The 7,315-nt window shown below is 37.4% G+C and overlaps 1 protein-coding gene and 1 long non-coding RNA gene across 3 annotated transcripts in view; one reads left to right on the forward strand and one right to left on the reverse strand.

Moving 5' to 3' along the window:
• The window catches only part of CDC14A (cell division cycle 14A), a 208,905-nt gene that overhangs the window by 197,209 nt on the left and 4,381 nt on the right, over positions 1-7,315 (reverse strand). The window lies entirely within an intron of this gene.
• On the forward strand, positions 3,627-7,260 carry LOC138162214 (uncharacterized). Its single transcript, XR_011168580.1, has 3 exons — positions 3,627-4,078; positions 4,990-5,052; positions 6,788-7,260. It is a non-coding gene; the product is annotated as an uncharacterized lncRNA (long non-coding RNA).

Here is a 7,315-nt window from a genome sequence, read left to right on the forward strand (position 1 = left end):
GGTATCACCCTCCTCAATGGAATCCTCCATGATCTTCCCAGCTAAAAATGATCTCTCCCACGTCAAAGTTAAAGGATCAAAGATTTAGGGCTGGGAGGGACCATGGAGATCCCCTCATTCAAAACTCTCACTCTGATGATGACACCAATGATAGTTTACCTCTAATGCCTTTTGGGATTTCCAAAGGAAGGGATCTTGTGACAGAGTTCCAAGAGTAGGGAGAATTTTTCTCTTACCTTTGAACTATTCAAGGTTTTCTTAAGAGAATTTTGACATTGAGGTTTTCTTAGAGCAAGGGTGGGGAACCTGTGACCTCAAGACCACATGTGGCCTTCTAGGTCATGGGGTGCAGCCTTTTGACTAAGTCCAGGTTTTACAGAACAAATCCTTTTACTAAGGGAATTTGTTGCTCTGTGAAATTTGGATTCAAAGAGCCAAACTTGAAGACCTAGAGGATCGAAGGTTCCCTACCCCATCTCAGAGTTTTGCTGTTGTTTATTTTTCAGTAATGTATGACTCTTTATGACCCCATTTGGATTTTTCTTGGCAAAGATACTGGAGAGGTTTGCCATTTCCTTCTCCAGCTCATTTTACAGATGAGAAACTGAGGCAAACAGGGGAAAGTGACTTGCCCAAGGTCATAGAATTAGTGTGTGAGGCTGAATTTGAACTCAGGAAGTTGAGTCTAATTGACTCCAGGCCCAGCACTCTACCCACTATACCACCCGGCTACCCTTTCTTAGAGTACCCTAGTCACATGTTACCCTGTGTCACATTAGTGTATATGTCACATTCTCTTATTAAGACTGGAACACAAGCTCTTTAAAAGCAGGAACTGTGGTAATTTCCTCTAGGTATTGGCAGCTCCTAAGACTGCATCTTGCATATAGTAAATACTCCTATTAAGTTCAATAGTTTGTATGATAAAACAGAACTAGAACCCAGGGAGTAAGTCTCCTGAATTTTCATCTAGAGTTTTTCCCCACCTCCTACCCCCATTAGAACTGTGTTTTCCATACTCAAAATCTATCATTTGTCAACTATGAGTTTTGCTCAACGGGTAGGTACAGAAGACATAGGAAAAAAAGAAAAAAGTGAATGAAGTGTCCTTGTCCTCAAGAATCTTACAATTTATCATTCCCCAATTGTTAAATGGTCAAAGGTTATGAACAGAAAGTTTTTAGATGAAGATATTAAAGCTATCTATAGTCATATGAAAAAAATTCTCTAAATCACTTTTGATTAGAGAAATGCTAATTAAAACTCTGAAGTACCACCTCACACCTATCAGGTTGGCAAATATGCCAAACAGGAAAATCATAAATGTTGGAGAAGATGTGGGAGAAAAGTGGAACACTAATGCATTGATGGTAGAGTTGTGAACTGAACCAACCATTCTGGAAAACAATTTGTAACTATGCCCAAAAGGCTAAAAAACTTTGCATAAACTTCAATCCAACAATAAATGCCACTACTAGGTCTGTATCCCAAAGAGATCATACAAAGGGGAAAAGGACCCACATGTACAAAAATATTTACAGAAGCTCTTTTCTTGGTGACAAGGAATTGGAAAAGAAGGGGATGCCCATCAACTGGGGAACAGCTGAACAAGTAGTGGTATAGGAATATAAAGGAATACTATTGTTCCATAAGAAATAGTGAGCAGATGAACTTCAAAAATACCTGGAAAGACTTGCATTAACTGATGCAGAGTGAAGTAAGCAGAACCAGGAGAACACTATACGAAGTAACAGCAACACTATGTGATGAAAGACTTTGTTAGACTTAACTCTTCTGAACCATGCAATGATCTAAGACAATTTTGATGGAAAATGATGTCCACATCCAGAGAAAGAACTGTGGAGTCTAATTGCTATTTTTTTCTTTTTTAGTTGTTTTTTGTGTTTTCTTTCTCATGGTTTTTTTTCCCTTTGGTTCTGATTCTTCTTTACATTATGACTAATGTGGAAATATGTTTAACATGATCATACATGTATAGTCTATATCAGATTGCATGCCATCTGAGGGAGGGGGAATAGGTGGGGGGGCAGATTTTGAACTCAAAATCTTATAAAAGCAAATGCTAAAAATTAAAAATAAATTAATTTGAAAAAAAGAATATTACAATTTAGTGAGGACTATGACATACATGCATGAAAAATGTGAAGACTTACAATAAACTTACAAAAAAAATAATGACCACAGAATCTAGAGTCAGGGTCAGCTAATCTAATTTGTACCCAAACAGAAATCCCCTGGAGGGCATCCTCACAGGAGGGGTCCTTTAACTTCTACTCTAAGACCTCTGGTGAGGCAGAGTCTTCTGCCTTCTGGAATAGTCTGTTCCACCTTCCAAGAGTTCTAATGATTAGGCAGTTTCTTCCCACATGGTGTCTCAATTTGCCACTCTGAAATCAGGACTGGGGCCAAGGAGCACAAGCCTAATCTCGCTTCCATATGACATATCTCCATCTATCTGAAGTCAGTCATTACATATTTCCTAAGGCTTCTCTTTCTCTAGGTTAAGCACCACCACCAATCCCTTTAATTCAGGCATTCTTAACCTGGGATCTGGGAAATTGGTTCTGTTTTGTTGTTGTTATTGTTGTTTATAAGAGTATCTCAATATAACTGTTTTCCTTTGTAATTCTATTTAATTTATGAATTTAAAAATATTTTTCTGAGAAAGGGTCCTTAGGCTTCCTCAGACTGCCAAAGGAATTGATGGCGCTGGAACAATTACTTTAATTGCTTCTGGCTACCCTCCTCTTTAACACACTCCAGGAGTCTGCCAAGCTTAAAATGTTGCACTAAACAGAACACATCACCCCAGATATATTCTGACCTAGGCAAAGTACAGTGGACCATCAATTCATCTCCCCTCCCCCCAACTGTAGACTAATAGTTTTATCAAGGTAACCTCAGAAAACATTACTTTTTTGCCTATCATGCTATACTAGGGAGCTTTCAAGTCATTTAAACTTCCAAGAGTTTGGGTCTGGTTTTGTTTTTTCTTCTTTAAATTTTATTTTAATTATTTTATTTTTAATTTATCAAATAAAACAAATATTTCCAAAACATAGTAGAATAAAGTAAACATGTAGAGATAAGTAAACATGAAACTGCAAATCTATTATGTACAACTTGCTATTCTTTTCAAATATATAATAAAGTTATAGTGTAACTTTCTTTTTCCTTTTCTCCCCTCCCCCCAGAAATGGCTACCAGTAGACACAAATATGTATATACATGTATGTGTGTGTGTGTGTATGTAAAATCATTCTACTATATATACGTCTCTTTATCAGTTCTTTCTCTGGATATGAATAGCATCTTCCTTCTTAGGTCCTCTGTAGTTAATTTAAATGTTTATAGTAGTCAAAAATGACTACTTGGGGGGTTTATTTGATTTGTTGGGTTTTTTGGTTGTTGTCATTTTTCCCCCATATAAACTGCTCTGTGGCCATGTCTTTCTCCATCACCATCACCCCCACACCCCACCTGCTACTTGGGCAATAGATTTTTGGAATCCCTGTTGGGCTTGACATATCCCTATTAAATGAAATCTTCTTAAGACTTGGCCCATCATGCCAGCCTGCCAATATTTTTCAGGATCCCAATTTTGTCATTCTTATTAGCTATCTCTTTTAGTTTTATATAAATACTAATTTTTTAAAGGGCTAAATCCTACAGTTGTACCTTAAACAGGAATCCAGCTTTTCTTTCTTGCACTCACTCATTCATCAAAAAAATAATAAGTATCACCTATATGTAAGGACCCATGATAGAGGATAATACACAGTCTCTGTCCTAAGATAGAGACATTATCTAGCCATGTATATGCCAGTCAGGATTTTTACAACATCACAGCCAGAATCCACAGGAATCCTTTGCCCTTCCAAAAGCTTTGCAGACTTTGTTTCACACTCCACTCCACACAGGAAGTGGTGGTAAAGGCCTGTGGTGGTGAGCCCTAAGGGAGGAGTCTAAAAGCAGGAAGGACTTCGGCATGGTTCTTAACATAGCAAGAAAAAAAAAAGGTTAACAGCTGAGATCCAGGAGTACAACTAGTCCAAAGGTAAGAGAAAAGTTCTCCCTAATCTTGGAACTCTCCCAAGATCTCTTCCTTTAGAGTCCTGAGAGGCATTAAAGCCAAACGATCACTGGCATCCTCATTTATAACAAATAACAATATAGGGGTCTCAGAGATAAGGCAATGGACCTGTGATTTCATTAGTCTAAGGAACTCTGGTGTGAAGTCAGCAGTAATCGTGGAATTAGAGACTTGGGGCCTTGAAGGGTTAGGTAACTTTCCACTAGAATCATAGAGTCAGGCTGGGTCAAAAGTAGAAGCTGATGTCCACATCCAGAAAAAGAACTATGGAGTCTGAATGCAGATTGAAACATACTATTTGCTCTCTCTCTCTCTCTCTCTCTCTTTCTCTCATGGTTCCTCCCATTGGTTCTAATTCTTCTTTACAACATGACTACTTTGAAAATACACTTCATATGAATGTAGATGTATAGTCTATATTATATTGCATGCCATCTTGAGGAGGGAGAAGGGGAAGGAGGGAGATAAAATTTAGAATTCAAAATCTTATGGAAGTGAATGCTAAAAACTAAAAATAAGGAAATAAATGGATTGAAAAATAAGTAGGAGCTGAACCCAGTTCTTTGTGACTCCAAGGCCAACACTCTAAACCATGGCTCTTCTCAAAAACTCATGGTTATGAAGCTCTTTTTTTAATGTTTGAGAGGCAGCAGCAAGCACAGAATAGTAAATAGAGAGCAAAGTAGGCCTTGGAATCAGTCGTAGAGAAGCTAGGATTGCCTTGATAAGGGGAGTTTCTTCACCTGGGTGTTCCCTGGACCAGTAAAATCACAGGCCTGGTTCCTATGTCTATCTTTTAAGGTTCACAAAAAGGATTCCTCCCTTACCTTGACCCTGTGAGTAGTTGGAATATGTACTGCCATCTCCTTTTACAGATTAGGAAGCTACAGTAAAGAGAGATTAAAGGGATGCGTCCATGTCACAAGCCAGTGTAAGAGGTAAGCTTCAAACCCACGGGTTCTGATTTCCATTTCAATACTCTTTGTACCACCCACTGCTTCCTCTTATTACCACCAAACACAATACATAAATTTAAAAGTCTTAATTAATAATAATTTGACTTTATTGATAGCTAACCTTTTCTGTAACATACAAATGAAAGCCAGAAGTATTTTCCCTTAAAGCTTGCTAAACATCACTCGCTGTATGTTGGACTAAAAGTAGGATTTCACACAAAAATGACACGTGTCGATCACTATTTAGTATGCTAGTTATCAAACTACAGACCAAACACATAGTCCCTTCATTTAATAAGATACCACTTAATAAGAAGTCCTCAATTCCTAAGCCCAAAAATAAAAATTAAAGAGAAGTTACAATGGTAATCAGTCACACAAAAGTACAGTGGATATTTGATAAATGTTGCTGACAGTGAATTAACTAAACTGCCTAGTACTGGTGTACTATCAGTACTAGGTATCAGAAAATACCAAGGTCTCTACCAGAACTACATTCAATTAATAATCTGATTTTACTTACAGCTAATCCTTCCCCTAACTTACCAATAAAAGCTAGTATTTTCCTCTAAAGCTTGCTAAAATTAAAAATCACTGTGGGTTGGATTTATAGCCATGGAAGAAAACTTATGTTTTTTAAAAACAAGTGTCAAGCAAGTACTAAGACAGTTCTTTTAACTTCTTTAACTCATTGCCTCATCTACAAAATGAAGGTCTAAGATTCTATCTCTCTTCAACCAACACATTTTTGAAAATTTACACTGAAGTTCCTACAGCTATTTTCTAAGTTAAAGATTATTATATTCCAATCATTACTCCAACACTGCTCAAGAACTAACACCCCAGGGCTCCTAAAAAGACAAATAATCAAGGAGAAACCAGCTTTAAGATAACAGGAAAAAAAATGACTTTATGAAATCTTCTCTCCCTAACCAATACTGAAGCTTACAATTTGATGATAAACTCATTTCTTTAATGGAGGACCACACTCACCAATCTCTAAGAAACAGCAACATACTTAGCAAAGTGTATGTGATAAAATAGCTTAATAAAGTAACTTTGGTAACTGACCATTCTCAACACCGTACATTTAGATTAGACTGAAAAGGAAATCCAATTAATTACCTGAATTGAAATACAAACAGGATACTTCTGGAATTCATTTCTGATTTGGCTTGGTTTGGGTTTTGGGTCTGGATTTTAGGTTGTTTTTTTTTTAAAAGAGACAAGTGTCAAGAAAGCAGATTTTGCCTCTTTGCTACCCCCACTCTCCCCTCTAGGGTGTCTACCACTAAATATGATAGAAATAATTTATTCCCCAGGTTTTAACATCCCTTCTATAATAAGACTTGTCTATACTAGAATTTTTGGTTCTGTAATTTCTCCCCATTCACACATGTCCATCATTCAAGCTCTAAAGCTTCCTAACTGGTCTCCCCGCCTCCAGTCCATCCTCTCTCCAATCTAGTTCCTACATAACTGCTAAAGTGAGATTCCTATAGCACAGGTTGGCCAATCTCTCTACTCCCTGCTTGATAAACTTCAGTGGTTCTCTATTACTTCTATGACCAAATACAAACTCTTTTGTTTAGTATTTTTGAAGCCTTTTACACCTTGACTCCAACCTACATTTCCAAGTTTATTCTATATTGCTGTCCTTCACTGACAGTCTAGCCAAACTGACCTTTTTGAAGAATATCTCATCTCCTTTGTACAGGTTATCCCTCCATTCCTGGAATGCACTCCTGCCTAACCACCTTAGGAAGACTTCATTCCCTTCGAAACACAGCACAACCACCACATCCAACATGAGGTCATTCCTGTTCCTCTCAGCTTCTAGTATCCCCCTTATTATTTCCTTGTACTAATTTATCTACTTCCCAAATAGAATGTAAGCTCCCTAATGGCAAGTATTGTTTCCTTATTTTAACTTTGTATCCCCATCACTTAATGCAAAGGTATAATCATAAGTATTTAATAAAACCTTAATGATTTATTTATTTAATCAGTATAGTGAATTCCCTCTGCACATGCAGACTGGCAACTTATGTGTAACTTATGTGACTTCTGACTTCTAATATGATGACATATTATATGTCACTTAAGAGACTGGCCTAGGGCACAGAGAGATTAAGTAATTTGTCCAGAGTCACAAAGCATGAGTGATGTGTGTATATGTCTGTGTGTGTGTGTGTGTGTGAGAGAGAGAGAGAGAGAGAGAGAGAGAGAGAGAGAGAGAGAGAGA

The sequence above is a fragment of the Petaurus breviceps genome, unplaced genomic scaffold (assembly GCF_028583685.1).
Source record: "Petaurus breviceps papuanus isolate PSGF00001 unplaced genomic scaffold, PetGlider_PUasm1.0 186, whole genome shotgun sequence".
Classification (NCBI taxonomy): domain Eukaryota; kingdom Metazoa; phylum Chordata; class Mammalia; order Diprotodontia; family Petauridae; genus Petaurus; species Petaurus breviceps.